This window comes from Brassica napus, chromosome C9 (genome assembly GCF_020379485.1).
Source record: "Brassica napus cultivar Da-Ae chromosome C9, Da-Ae, whole genome shotgun sequence".
Lineage (NCBI taxonomy): Eukaryota > Viridiplantae > Streptophyta > Magnoliopsida > Brassicales > Brassicaceae > Brassica > Brassica napus.
In genome coordinates, this window is record NC_063452.1 from 44282320 (window position 1) to 44297222 (window position 14903).

General features: G+C 45.2%; 1 non-coding gene across 1 annotated transcript; it reads right to left on the reverse strand.

Annotated features, from left to right (window-relative positions):
• Positions 1 to 4342: 4342 nt before the first annotated feature.
• On the reverse strand, positions 4343 to 4449 carry LOC125593507. The gene has a single exon (XR_007329411.1). It is a non-coding gene; the product is annotated as a small nucleolar RNA R71 (small nucleolar RNA).
• Positions 4450 to 14903: the final 10454 nt, after the last annotated feature.

The window sequence follows — 14903 nt, forward strand, 5'->3', positions numbered from 1 at the left end:
CGGTACGAATCAGGTTAAAATCGCGACAGATAATTCGATAGCCGGCTAGTCACCGCACAAAATCTTAAACCGAAAGTAAACCTAGGTCTTGCCCTAAACCCAGCGCACTGGTCTCTAACATCTCAAAGGCATGATATCCAAAAGATACGTGATCCCAAAACCATGCCTCTATGTTTATGTTCGACATCTTCAGATACCCCACGAAGTTGATATCTCGCGGAAAAACTCTCGAAACAGATCTCGAACAAAACATTTTACATCGAAAAAGGATATGAGACGACAATTCATCACCCTTCTTCCACTCCATACGTAAGCTTATGAAAAATGCAACTCGGCCATCTTGTTATAAAAGCCGCAGAGCGGCGGGGATTCAAAGCCACACACGGCCAGTCCCGAAACACGAAATAAGGCCATTTAAGGCCGAAACATCAAAAAAAAAAAAAAATCTCCCGCAAGAGATCTAACCAAAGTCATCCTCAGAGCTCACGCTCCCTCTTCACCAGTCGCTTCATCTAAACCTGGAGCCACTTCACCCCCGAGTACCGGATCCTTCCCCTCAGGGCCTTCTGAACACGTCGGAAAGAGGCACGCAGATTTCAGGTCAGCTAGGATGAGATCGAAATCTCCATCCACAACTGCCAAATCTCCCTTGTAGCCGGACAGTCGGGCCTCTTCGACCTCTAAGGTCGGAGGAGTCTCACTTTGGAACGACTGAACCACGGCCATCCCGCCCTCGATCGTCGCCAAGGCTAAATCCCTGTTCCGAATACACTCGAGAGAGCCCAGAAAGGTAGAGATCTACGCCAAGCGAGCTTGGAACTCAGAACTAAGGGCGTCCTTGGCCTCTCGAATCCCGCGGCTCACTAATCCTGCATCGCTCTCAATCTGACGCTGAAGACGACGAACCTCCGAAGACTTGGCCTTCCTGGCTTTCTTCTCCTTGAGAAATGAACTCGCCGTCTTCCCGAGGTCCCTCTCGAGCTCCCCTATCGCGATCTCGAGTTACGACACTTTCACGGAATGAGAACCTTTGACAGCCGTCAGCATGGCCTCGGTTTCTGACCATCTACCCTGAAATTCCAACAACTCCCCGGCAAGACGACTGGTCTCAGAACCGCACTCGCTGATCATCCCGTCGATCAACGACACGAACTGCGAAACGAGAAGAAAGTTAAAGATTCTTTGTCTTTTAGAAAAATATACGACGATCAAGAAAGTGAGTGAGCGACAAACCTTTCCGCGAAGCTCCGACGCTATGCTCGAGCCTCCTTGTTGTGAAGATTCCCCGTCACCGCCCTTGGTAAACTTCCTCTTCCGGCCCTTAGGCTGAGTAACCGGAGCAACACTAGGAGCGTGCAGCGCTAGAACGATCTCCTTCCTGGCCGGAGGAGGCGGCATAGAGTCAGCGGCCCTCTCCTTATCTTCGACAAGAATCGGAGTCGGGGACGATCCAACAGGTAAAGCCAAAGCATCCGGAACAGCCGAGCCTGCGAAAGTTCCCGTATCTCGCGGAGTTGCGCCCTCGGTCCCATGATCTGGAGCAACGGCCAGTGCAGAAGAGGATGGTAACTCGGCGCCGGCTCGAACCTTTTCTTTCTCGGCTTGGCGACGAACTAATTTCTCTCGAAAGGAGAGATGATCGGCAACGCAAACCGGCGCTTCGACCGGATAAGTCGGAATCGGTGCCGGAGATGTAACTTCGCCCATCTCCACATCGGAACTTCGCTTGTCACCATGGGAAGAAGACATGTTAAAAAAAAAAAGAGAGAGAGATTTGGAGCTAGAGAGTTTTTGAAGGATTGAAGAAGGAAAGGTGTGAAGCAAATGAATGACAAGGGCTCACTACTTATAGAAATGGGGACTCAGAATTTTATATTTTTTAAATAAAAGTTTTCTCGAGAATTCTCTTATGCGGAATTTGAAGTAAACTTCGTCCGAAACGCCTAACTTCGCCAAAATCGTTAAACCGCCCGCAAGAGTCTCGACTCTAACGAGCTGGGGGGCTAACTGTTGGGGTCAAAAACGGTTACGACGAAGTTAACGTCCAAATTCCCAAAAAAGAAAAACGTAGAAGAATTCTTCGACAAATATACTTTCGAAATAGATTCTTCTTTACGAAAAAACCTTTGCGGAAGAAATGCGAAACATCGGACAAGAGCTCGAGAAGGATCGTTACGCAGCGACCAAACGCGTGCTCCGCTCGGTCGCTACGTAGCGACCAAGTTCGAGCCAAAGCTCAGTCACTGCATAACAACCAAACGCCCATTCCGCTCGGTCACTACGTAGCGACCGAGCTCGAGCCAGAGCTCGGTCGCTACGTAGCGACCGAGCTCAAACCAAAGTTCGGTCGCTACGTAGCGACCGAGCTCTTCCGAAACGTCGATACGACATCAGTCCATGCATTCTCGTCTACCCTTCGATGCTATCTCCCAAATACTGTAGCGAACCCATCTCACATTCCCCGCCATTTCTAAGTTATCAATCAAACTTTACCGTAAAAAGCGCGGAAAGTTCATTCTTTATCGAAAGAAGCCGTAATAAACGCTTCGAGTCGAAAGACGGCCCAAAGGGACCTAGGGCACGACTCGAGGCCCAACTTACGATTTCTTAACCAACAGCCCGTAAACCGCATGACGGTTTACGCTTGGTCCGCAAGGGGAGATAAATGTCAAGTTTCCGCGGATAAATACGAAATTTTGAAGATAATTACGAAGATCAGAGAAAATGGAATATCTCCATTTTTATGCTATGGCGGCTTAAGGGCAGGAGAGGAAAGGCGTAAACCGACCTTGGAGTCAGTATATAAGGGGTCCTAGGCGAGAGGCATAAAAGGAGAACTTTTAGAGCGAACTTAGTACTTAGAGCAGTTAGGCAACTTTCCGTTTTTGTTATTTCGAGCTGCGACTCAACTAGGTTTTGCAGTCTTAGGTTGTTAGAACTAGGAATCTCGCCGACAGCTCTCGTGGCCAAGGCTTCTACCTTGTTGTAACGCTCATACGCGGATTCGGAATAAAACTCCTTTTGCTCTCTTTTACGATTTCTTATATCTTTTCGTCTTTAATTGCGTGTTCTGATTGCTTGGCGTGTGGTTTAACAGAAATCCGGGACCTCTGGGAAATTAGGGTTCTCCTAGCTTTCCTTATTTAAACGGAAATCGACAGTGTGAATTTCGGTTCCCACATAAGCTTTTAGCATATTTTGCCAAAGACATTTGTTGTTAGAAATGCTAAGATAGCCTTAGACCTGTTAGTAATGATTGCTTCCATATTATTCAACCCAAGACATTTGTTGTTTGAAATGTGTTAGTAAATGAACATTCATCTAGACATAGAGTTTGTTTAGAATCGTGTCTAAGCTTAAGGTTGATTGTTTGATTGTTCGTTTGCCATCCTTAGTTCGAAACTTGATCACCCAAGGTCTAATTCCTATGCCCATGAGTTCTCATTTTCTTAGTTAAGAAAGTCAACTCATTTACCGTTTTTATTATTCTGAAACTGCATTAGTAATAATCATTAGTTTTGAAAACCTTTAAAATCATCGGTTGCATTTAGATTAAGTAAGTACTTGCATTCGCAGTGCTTGAAGTCCCTTAGAATTGATTCGACAATCATTTATACTACAACATTTGTCTTAGGAGCCTTGAAAACTCCTAATATCAAATTGGCGCCGTTGCCAAATTCTAAGTAGATTTGAACATTGAGATTTAGTCATTTGCTTGAGACTAAGTCATTTTTATTTTCTTTAGTTACTGATTCTCCTTCTTCACCTCCCTTTAATTTACAGGTGTATGAACTTGAGGAGTAGGGGTCAATCAAACCTAGTTCCAAGAGCCGCAGACATCAGAGCTTTAGAGAGAGAGTGTGCTAGAAAGAGAAGAGAAGAAGAGCAACAGTCTCACTTGCAGAGATTGGATACTGATATGGGAGACATACCTCAAAATGATGCCAACAACGTTCCTCAAAACCAACAGCGAGCAGCTCGACCCATTGGCACTTATGACCGCCCCAACATTCATGGTCATAGATTGGGAATCCGAGCACCAGCTGTAGCAGCCAACAACTTTGAGATCAAATCAGGACTCCTCAACGTGATCGAGAACAACAAGTATCATGGCTTGGCTCTAGAGGACCCATTTGATCACTTGGACAGGTTCGACAGCTACTGTGGGTTGTCAAAAACCAATGGTGTGTCTGAGGATGCCTTAAAGCTGAAGTTATTCCCTTTCTCTCTGGGGGATAAGGCACGACAGTGGGAGAAGTCTCTACCAAGTGACTCAATCACCACTTGGGATGACTGCAAGAAAGCTTTCTTGGAGAAGTTCTTCTCTACTTCAAGAACTGCTAAGCTGAGAAATGAGATCTCCAGTTTTCAACAGAAAGGCTTGGAAGGCTTCAGTGAAGCCTGGGAGAGATTCAAGGGCTACCAAGCTCAATGCCCACACCATGGTTTCTCTAAGGAGAGCTTGATGAGTACATTCGACTGTGGTGCTCTGCCTAAGTACAGGGCCAGACTGGATACAGGTAGCAATGGGTTCTTCTTGGGGAGAACTGAGGAAGATGCAGAAGAGCTGGTTGACAATATGGTAAAGAGTGATGCAGTCTACAGTGGAGACCACAATAGAGGCAGTCGAACAGATGACAAGCAGACGAGGAGGGAGTTAAAGGCTCTCCAGGATAAGATTGACATTCTCATTGCTGATAAGGCCACCCAGGAGCAGCTGCACTTTGTTGGTAACCCAAACAAAGAAGCCACACCTGTTGTCCAAGAAGTTGATGGTTTGGAAGGGCAAGAAGAGCTGTGCTTCATCAACAACAATGGTAGCTGGTACAAGAAAGAGCCAAACTTTCAGTACAACAACTACCAACAGAGATCTTACCCAAACAACCAACAGAGTGGTTATCAGCCTCGGAACAACCAGCAAGGCAGCTATCAGCCTCAACAAAACCCTCCTCTCGGTTTCAACAACAAAGGACAACAACCCGCCCAACAACAACCTACTACTTCTACCTCTACTCCTCCAGTCAGCAGCACTGATACCCTACTAAAACAAATCTTGGAGTCTCAGACAAAAAGTGAGAAGCATGTTGGCTATGAGTTGAAAAACCTTTACGCAAAGATTGATGGAAGCTACAATGAGCTCAACAACAAGTTCAAAACCTTGGAGAACCAGTTTGTTGCCATGAACACTCAACAAAATCGCCAACAAGGTTCTTTACCTGGAAAATCTGAGCAAAACCCCAAGGAGACAATGAAAGCTATCACCCTCAGGAGTGGTAAGGAGTTACCTCAGAAAGCTCTCACCAAGGATGCTGAGAAACAAGGTGAGGGGGTTGCCATCAACATAGATGATGAAGTGGTGATTGTTGATGAGAAAATCAATGATGAAATCTTGGAGAAGATTGTGGAAGCGAAAGGTAAAGGAAAGGTTGGGGAAGAGAAGAAAACAGTGAAAGATGGTGAAGTTGTTGCTCCAGCAAGTGAGAATTCTTTTGTTCCTCCTCCTTATGAACCCAAACTACCATTCCCTGGTAGATTCAAGAGGCAGCTGCTAGAGAAGTACAAAGCTCTATTTGAGAAGCAAATGAGTGAAGTTCAAGTCACAATGCCCATCATTGATGCTTTCATGCTAATTCCTCAATATAGTAAGTTCCTGAAAGATGTTGTAGCTGCAAAGAAGAAGGAGATGGAGGGCATGATGATTCTCACTCATGAGTGCAGTGCCATCATCCAGAGGCTTGTTGTTCCAAAGAAGCTAGAAGATCCAGGATGCTTCACATTACCTTGTGCTCTTGGACCTATGGTATTTGATAGATGTCTCTGCGATTTGGGAGCTAGTGTCAGCTTGATGCCTTTATCTGTTGCTAAGAAGCTTGGTTTCACTCAGTACAAGAAGTGTAGACTGTCTCTGGTATTGGCTGATCGTTCAGTGAAGTACCCGGTGGGTATCTTGGAGGACCTCCCCGTTATGGTTGGAAAATATGAGATCCCTACAGACTTTGTGGTGCTTGAGATGGGTGAGGAAGCTGCAGATCCTTTAATCCTTGGAAGGCCTTTCTTAGCTACAGCAGGAGCAATTGTTAATGTGAAAGAGGGCAAGATTGATCTCCACTTGGGTAAAGGGCATGTTCTTCACTTTGACATCAAGGAGGTAATGAAGAAACCAACAGTTCAAGGGCAAGTTTTCTACATTGAAGAGATGGATGCCCTTGCTGATGAGCTCCTTGAAGAATTGTCAATAGAAGACCCTCTACAGCATGCTTTGACGATAGAGAGGCCAGCTGAAGTGATTCAGAACCTGGAGAGTGCTGCCTATGGGATGATGTTGGATTCACACAGAGGATTTGGTAGTAAGGATCAGTATGAGGAGCTGCCTCAAATTGTCCATCAGGAAGCCTCGGTCATTCAACAAGGGGACACCCAGCAAAACGACTGGAGCGAGCTTAAGGCGCCTAAGGTGGAGCTTAAACCTCTCCCCAATGGTGTAAGGTATGCATTTCTTGGTCCTAATGGAACTTATCCAGTCATTGTGAGTAGTGAACTTACTGAAACTGAGCTATCTGAACTTTTGAAAACACTTAAAAGATTTAGAAAAGCAATAGGTTACTCACTTGATGACATCAAGGGAATATCACCCTCTTTGTGTATGCATAGGATACATCTTGAGGATGAATCAATGACTTCTATCGAGCATCAAAGAAGGTTAAATCCTAACCTGAAGGATGTTGTAAAGAAAGAGATTCTTAAACTCTTAGATGCTGGTGTTATCTACCCTATCTCAGATTCTAAATGGGTATCTCCTGTGCATGTTGTGCCAAAAAAGGGTGGTATAACTGTGATTAAAAATGACAAGGATGAATTGATACCAACAAGAACAGTCACTGGGCATAGGATGTGTATTGATTACCGCAAACTGAACTCTGCATCTAGAAAAGATCATTTTCCACTTCCATTTATTGATCAGATGCTTGAGAGACTTGCAAATCATCCATTCTATTGTTTTCTTGATGGATATTCAGGATTCTTCCAGATCCCCATACATCCCAATGATCAGGAGAAAACAACATTCACATGTCCTTATGGTACCTTCGCATATCGAAGAATGCCATTTGGTCTATGTAATGCTCCAGCCACCTTTCAAAGGTGCATGATGTCGATCTTTTCTGATCTGATTGAGGATGTTGTGGAGGTGTTCATGGATGATTTCTCTGTCTATGGATCTTCGTTTTCTGCTTGTTTGTCAAATTTGTGCAGGGTCCTACAGAGATGTGAAGACACCAACCTTGTGCTGAACTGGGAGAAGTGTCACTTCATGGTCAAAGAAGGGATTGTGCTGGGGCACAAGATTTCAGAGAAGGGGATTGAGGTGGATAAGGCCAAAATCGATGTTATGGTTGGTTTGCCCCCACCAAAGACAGTGAAAGACATCCGAAGTTTTCTTGGTCATGCTGGGTTTTACAGGAGATTCATAAAGGACTTCTCCATGATCACTAGACCATTGACCAGGCTGCTGTGCAAAGAAGCCACCTTCAGCTTTGATGTGGAGTGTCTAGAAGCCTTCAAGAAGCTGAAAGGTGAACTCATCAGTGCTCCAATTGTCCAGCCACCTAATTGGGATCTCCCCTTTGAGATCATGTGTGATGCTAGTGATTATGCTGTGGGAGCTGTTTTGGGGCAGAAGAAAGATGGCAAGACCCATGTGATCTACTACGCGAGCCAAACCCTGAATGATGCTCAGATGAGATATGCCACAACAGAGAAGGAGATGCTAGCCATTGTCTTTGCCTTTGAGAAGTTCAGAAGCTACTTGGTGGGATCTAAAGTCATTGTCTACACAGATCATGCTGCGTTGAGACACCTTTTGGCGAAGAAGGATGCAAAGCCCAGGCTCTTGAGATGGATTCTTTTGCTGCAAGAGTTTGATTTAGAGATCAAGGACAAGCCAGGAGTTGAGAATGGTGTAGCTGATCACTTGTCCAGGCTGAGAGTGGAGTGTGGCATTCCCATTGATGAAGGACTCCCTGAGGAACAGATCATGGCTATTGGAGCAGTGATAGCAGTTTGTGAGACTGGAAGGAAGCTTGAAGAAGTCAAGGCAACAGAAGAGAAAGAACCTTGGTATGCTGATTTGGTGAATTACCTAGCCACAGGAAAAGAGCCTTTGAATCTTGTGGGTTATGCCAAGAAGAAGTTCTACAAGGATGTGAAGAGATACTACTGGGATGAGCCCTACCTCTACATTCTCTGCAAAGATCAACTTTATAGGAGAGTGGTTGCTAATGAGGAGATTGATGGGATCCTTACACAGTGTCATGGATCATCTTATGGAGGCCACTTTGCTACCTTCAAGACTGTTGCTAAGGTGTTACAAGCTGGATTCTGGTGGCCACACATGTTCAAGGACACACAAGACTTTGTTTCAAGGTGTGATTCATGCCAAAGGAGGGGAAACATCACCAAGAGGAATGAGATGCCTCAGAATCCAATCCTTGAAGTTGAAGTGTTTGATGTGTGGGGTATTGACTTCATGGGGCCATTTCCATCATCACATGGCAACAAGTACATCCTGGTAGCTGTTGATTATGTCTCAAAATGGGTGGAAGCTATTGCAAGTCCCACCAATGATGCAAGAGTGGTAATCAAGATGTTCAAGAGCACCATCTTTCCAAGGTTCGGAGTTCCAAGAGTTGTAATCAGTGATGGAGGGTCTCATTTCATCAACAAACTGCTTGAGGGACTTCTCAGGAAGAACGGTGTTAAGCACAAGGTTGCAACTCCTTACCATCCTCAAACAAGTGGTCAAGTTGAGATTTCTAACAGAGAGATCAAGTCCATTCTGGAGAAGATTGTGGGGATTACAAGGAAGGATTGGTCAGTTAAGCTTGATGATGCGCTTTGGGCTTACAGGACAGCTTACAAGACACCTCTGGGGACCACACCTTTCAACCTATTGTACGGGAAAGCTTGCCATCTACCAGTGGAGCTTGAGTACAAGGCACTTTGGGCAGTAAAGTTGCTGAACTTTGACATCAAGAGTGCCAAGGAGAAAAGGCTTTTTCAGCTACATGAGCTTGATGAGATAAGAATGGATGCCTTCGAAAACTCAAGGATCTACAAGGAGAAGACTAAATCTTTCCATGACAAGAATATCCTAAAGAGAGAGTTTAAAGAAGGAGATCAAGTTCTTCTCTACAACTCAAGACTGAAGTTGTTTCCAGGAAAGCTTAAGTCAAGGTGGTCCGGCCCTTTCAAGGTCAAAGAGGTTAAGCCATATGGAGCAATAGTTTTGTGGAGTACTGATGGAAGAGACTTCACAGTCAATGGGCAAAGGGTTAAGCTCTACATGGCTGATGCACCTGAGGAAGATGGAGTTTCAACTCCACTGTCTGATCCTACCCCAGCCTAGTCCAAAAGGAGGCAAAGTCAAGCTAGAGACTTAAAACAAGCTCACTTGGGAGGAAGTCCCATGCGTATCCTTGTACATATTGCATTGGTATTTTCATTTTCATCATATTTCATAAAAAAAAAAAGAAGGGAAAGTGTTGAAGTAGTGTTCAGGTGGTTCATCGATCCGGTCAAGGCAAGGACTCGAGCGTGGGAGTGAGGTTCCGCAGCGACGCCACGAGGTCGCTCCAGCTGGGAGCGACGTGATCAGAGCGACTGGTCCAAGTCGCTCGCATATTCGGTGTCCGGAGCTCGAGAGTCGCTCTGGGAGCGACGTCTCGCAGCGACCACGTGAGGTCGCTCGCGTTTTCTGTCGCTGGGAGCGACGTGATCAGAGCGACTCGGCTAAGTCGCTCGCGTTTTCTGTCTCCGAAGCTCGAGAATCGCTCTCGGAGCGACGTCTCGCAGCGACCACGTGAGGTCACTCGCATTTTCTGTCACTGGGAGCGACGTGACGCAGCGACCACGTGAGGTCGCTCGCGTTTACTGCGACACGGAGCGACCTATCAGAGCGACCACTCTAGGTCGCTCCCGAGCCGGTCCAGGTAAGTCCCTCTTCGATTTTGTCCGGTTTAATTCGAGTTAACCAGCCCTAAACCTAACCGGACGACCCTAGACCTACCCATACCCACGACCTTCATCTCTTTCACTCTCCCTTCCTCTCACAAACACTCATACTCTCTCAAACAAACCCACACCAAAAATCTCCTAACTTTCTCAATTCTCACCCAAATCTCCTAGTTCTTGTTTCTAAATCTAAGCTTTCGCCCCAACAGTCTATTCCTCACCACCCATTCCCCATTTCCTTCCATCCAAAGCAAGGTATTGTGTTTTTAAATTCAAATTCGTAGGTCCATGAACCCTAGAATTTGAAAATCGAAATTTGGTCATTTTCTTGCTTGATTGTGGTAAAATAGACTAGGGAAAGCTTATATATCAAGTTGGGTTGTTGAATTGATGGTGGAACTGAGCTTAATTTGAACTTTGGCAAAATTAGGGTTCATGGATTTGGGGCTTTTCGAAATTGATCCTAATTGAGTGTGTTAGTGGGTGAGTTAGTATGTTAAGGTGTTGAAAGGTTTGATTAGAGAACCCTCTCATTCTAGAATTACTTTGATTATTGAATTTTACTTGTCTTGTAATTTTCACATGATGAAAAGATTGAGAATTGTGATTCTTTACGTTGCTTCTTGAAGTTTACATTTGCAAAGTCAATCGACTTATCCCTTTCCAAGTTTTGTATTTCTCAGGTACAATGGTTAGGAAAACTAAAGGAAAGTCGGATGCTGAGAGGCAAGAACCTGAAAGTCAAGAGTCTTCGTTGAGAGGAAAGGCTTTAGCCTCGGAACGAGCTGGTTCTGGGACACAAAGGACTTCTCGACAGAAAACCGTGGCTGCAAAGAAGGCAAAGGAGCAAGAGAAGAGGGCAGGAAAGAGTATAGCAGTTGCCACAGATGAGGAGAGTGGCGATGAAAGTGCAGATGAGCAGGCTCCTACAAAGAGGGCCAAGATGTCCAAGGGGAAAGAGGTTGCTGAGGATAGAGACAGGGCGAAAACTCCATCTGAGGAAGAGCTGTATCACCATTTGTTGAATGGGGTAACTTGGACTCCGACCAGATTCGCTGACCTTGATTTGCTGAAGGAGGTGGGTCTCGATTCTGATATTGAGGCAATGCTGGGGCACCTGAAGATGCCCAAACTCCTCACCATGGCCTACCCCACCTACCGGGATGTCTCCTGTCAGTTCTTGTCTTCCCTTGAGGTCACTTACCATGACGATCCGCACGTGAGGCAAGGATGGGGAAAAATAAAGTTCAAGGTCAATGGGAGAGAGTACAACATGAACTTCAAAGACATTGGGAGAGTCATGGGTTTCCAAGACTTGGCAGACTACTCCCTTCCCAAGTGTGAAAACCTCCCCACTCAGCTTTGGAAGTTAATCACTGGAAACAAGCACTCTACCGGGGCTGACAAGAACTCACATATCCGGCACCCGTCTGTACGCTACCTCCATAGGATGCTCGTCCATGCATTCTACCCACGGAAGCAAGCTGGTAGTGTCACCGAGGAAGACATGCGACTGCTCTGCCCGGCTATCCGCCCCTACGCCCCACCTGGAACGTTGCCCCTTCCAAGCAACGACATCTATGCTTCCTTCGGGATGGTCAGCTTCTTCGTGAATCGTCTCGAGCACTACAGAGACTGGGCATGGTACACAACTGATTCGCAACCAAAGGTTGGGATAGGCGGGATGATCACACCACTGCTCCAATTTCTGAATGTTCCCTTGGGAAAGGACGCAGCAGGGCCTAAGTTCATCGATGGCACTTACTTGAGGATTGCCACCTATTTCAGTGGGATGTATGGGAAGGACTACGTCTACCACTACTACTTGCAGGGCAAGCCGGTCGAAGTGGTTCTTCCAAACCAGAGACTGACGAGCTTAGAGAGACCTGGAGCTATCAGCTTCAACTTATCCCAAGAAGACTTTCTTGGAGAACACGGGTCTCTCGGTCCCATTGCTGCACCAAGGAAAAGGAGTGTTCCGACGAGACACGACTTCACAGAACCTCCTAGGGAAGAATCTGTACCCATCTATGGACCTCCACGCTACTACTTCAAGCCACATGATGGAGTCCTTCCCCCTGGTGCGCTTCGTGATGCTCATGACCACATTAGCCGACTTCAGCGATGGAACAAGGCACAAGACAGAACAATCGAAAAGCTGAAGGACAAGTGCAAGGCGCTGAGCAAGACGGTGAAGAAGCAAGCAAAGACTTCAGCCAAGTTCATGAAGAAGGTGGCCGATGTCTTGACCAGAGGAGGAATAGCTGGATGTAGCTCAGCGGACTTCGCCTTCGCGAACACATCAGTCCCCCAGCCCCCACCTCAGCCCACTGATCTTGGTTTCCCACTCACTGATAGACAGCTCCAGCGACAATGGAGGAACCCACCCACTCAGCCTTCCGCCTCTGGAAACAAGTCTCCATCCCTAGCCTCTTCAGAAAGTGAAGCTGAGATTGAAGAAGTTCAGAGCCAACAATGGTATGGAGACTACAGCTCAGGACATGGAGGTTACTACACCACGTTTCCACCGGACGACGATGATGCTGGGGCATCTGCCCCCACTTACTATCCTTGAAGGTACTTCTCTACTTTCCCCTGTATATACCATTTCGTTTTTGCATATTAGTTTTCTCTTTTTGGGTATCTCCCTCTCCTTGACAACACAGAGACTGTGTCATTTAAGTTTGGGGGAGGTACCAAGTATTTGATCATGTTTGCTTTGATGTTGTTTCATTGAGTCATGCATTGCATATCTATTTGCATATAAAAAAAAATCATTTAGTTTGCATCATTTGCATTTCTAGGAGAGTCTAGAGCATATAGGTTGCATTCACTTGCATTGGGAGCAATGATTTTAAATGCCTTGTAAAGAACACTACTTTGCACCTGAGTAGCTTATGCACCTCTCAAAAGGACTTGTATGCTTCGAGCCTTGAAAACTCTTCCTGAAACTTGTTGATTGCTGAAACTCAGTCTTTGAAGCCAACTACAACCTTATTTGAACTGAACGAACTTAATGCATCTTGCTCATGGTCCCTTGTGTACTGAATCATGGATATACACACTTGAGTTGTCACATCCTTTATGCCAATCTTTTTGACAACCTCTAGTGGTAGACCTCTCCCCAAAATCCCTTCCTCTGTTTAAGCCTTCATTGATTGATGAGTGAGGCCTTTTTCGGAAAGTCTTACATGCACATAATGTTGAGAGTATCGGGAACGACAATGTTTGATCTTCATTCTTGCTAGATTAGACACATTATTGTCTAGCCATAGGATGGGGGTGAGTGTTGTGAAGTTTGATTTGGGAGTATGAGAAAGTTGAAGGAAAAGAGTGAACTCTTGTGTTTAATTGACTAGTCTTTATGGGATAAGTAGAGAAACTTCTAGCTCGATTTGTGAAAAGTCTTGGCCCCCATACAAAAAAAATAAAAATAAAAAAGAATAAAAAAAAAAAAAAAAAAAAGGGGGCTAGCAAAGTTGTTTAGAGCTAAGATTTGTTTAGAAGTTAAGAAAATCATTTATAGATTTCATAAAAAAGGAGTTTTATGTGCAAAGTGTTCTTGGGATCTTTTGGTGAGAGATGGGAGTTAGGTTTGACATTATGAAGTGATTGTGTAACTTGTATGTTTGGGAAAAGGGTAGAACAATGGAGATTGAGCATTGTATGCATGAGTTGGTCCCTTTCTTAGATATATTATGTGCAATGTCAAGGCTACTTGTTTTGAGAGTAAACCACTTTAAAAGATCATGGATTTTGAACCTCTTGACCCACTTGAATAAAAGCCTTCCCTTACTCAACCAAATGATTTGGACCAATTGACCATTTGCAAGAATTCACTTGATGTTTTATGCTTAATGAATGTGAGAGTTGGTTGATTTGAATGTGTGGATGCTTGATGATGAGTATAAGGGCAAAAAGAGTTGAGATAGGCCTAGAGAAGCTAGAGTGTAATAAGAGAGTGTGCTCATGTTAGATTAGATGTTGAATCGAGTGCTAGTTGTGTTTCTTTTGGCTATGAGCTCCCACCTTCAAACCTCTCTCCCTATGAGTTCTAGAAAGTTCACTTGTGGACAAGTAAAAGAACAAGTTTGGGGGAGTTGATATCTTGCATATTTCCATTGTCTTATCCATTCACTCATGTGCATTTTGATCATATAGACTAGGATTTAGCCATGTTTAGGTTTCATTTTGCATACATGAGTCCTTATCAGGTATTGGAGTACCACATGGAGTTCTTGGAGACATTTGGGTGCATTTGGAGCTCAAAAGAGGTGATAAAGGTGATCATTGGACTAGCAGTGCATGGGAGCGACCTCACCGGAGCGACACCGTGAAGTCGCTGTGACACCCTTTCAGAGCGACTTGACCGGAGCGACACAGCGAGGTCGCTCGCGTCTCCATCACCCGGAGCGACGTGACCGGAGCGACACAGCGAGGTCGCTCGCGAAGAGCGACCCAGAGCGACGTCTCGCAGCGACCCCTCCAGGTCGCTCCCGTAGCCTGGAGCGACCTCCCGGAGCGACTACTGGAGGTCGCTGCGCGCCTTCTGTTTGCTCGAATTCATTTCTACTCAAGGGCCTTTTGGTCATTTCATTATGCACGTTTTTACTTCTGAAAATCTATGTTTTAAGTACTTTTGGCAGCGACCAGACAGATTATCTTTGTTCTAAGAAAAACCTTTGGAAAGTTCATCTCTTGAATCATCTTTGTTCATCTAGTTATTGCAATTCTGTGTTTTCCAATTCGTTGTTGTATCCCTCTGTATGATTAATCTGAAATCCAAAATGGGTTTAAGAGGAATCATGAAGAGTAGTGAGTAATCACCATTTGAATTCATGGGTTAGGAAGATTAAGAGTGATTAGGTTAGAGCTAGGATGTTTTAGAGTAGATC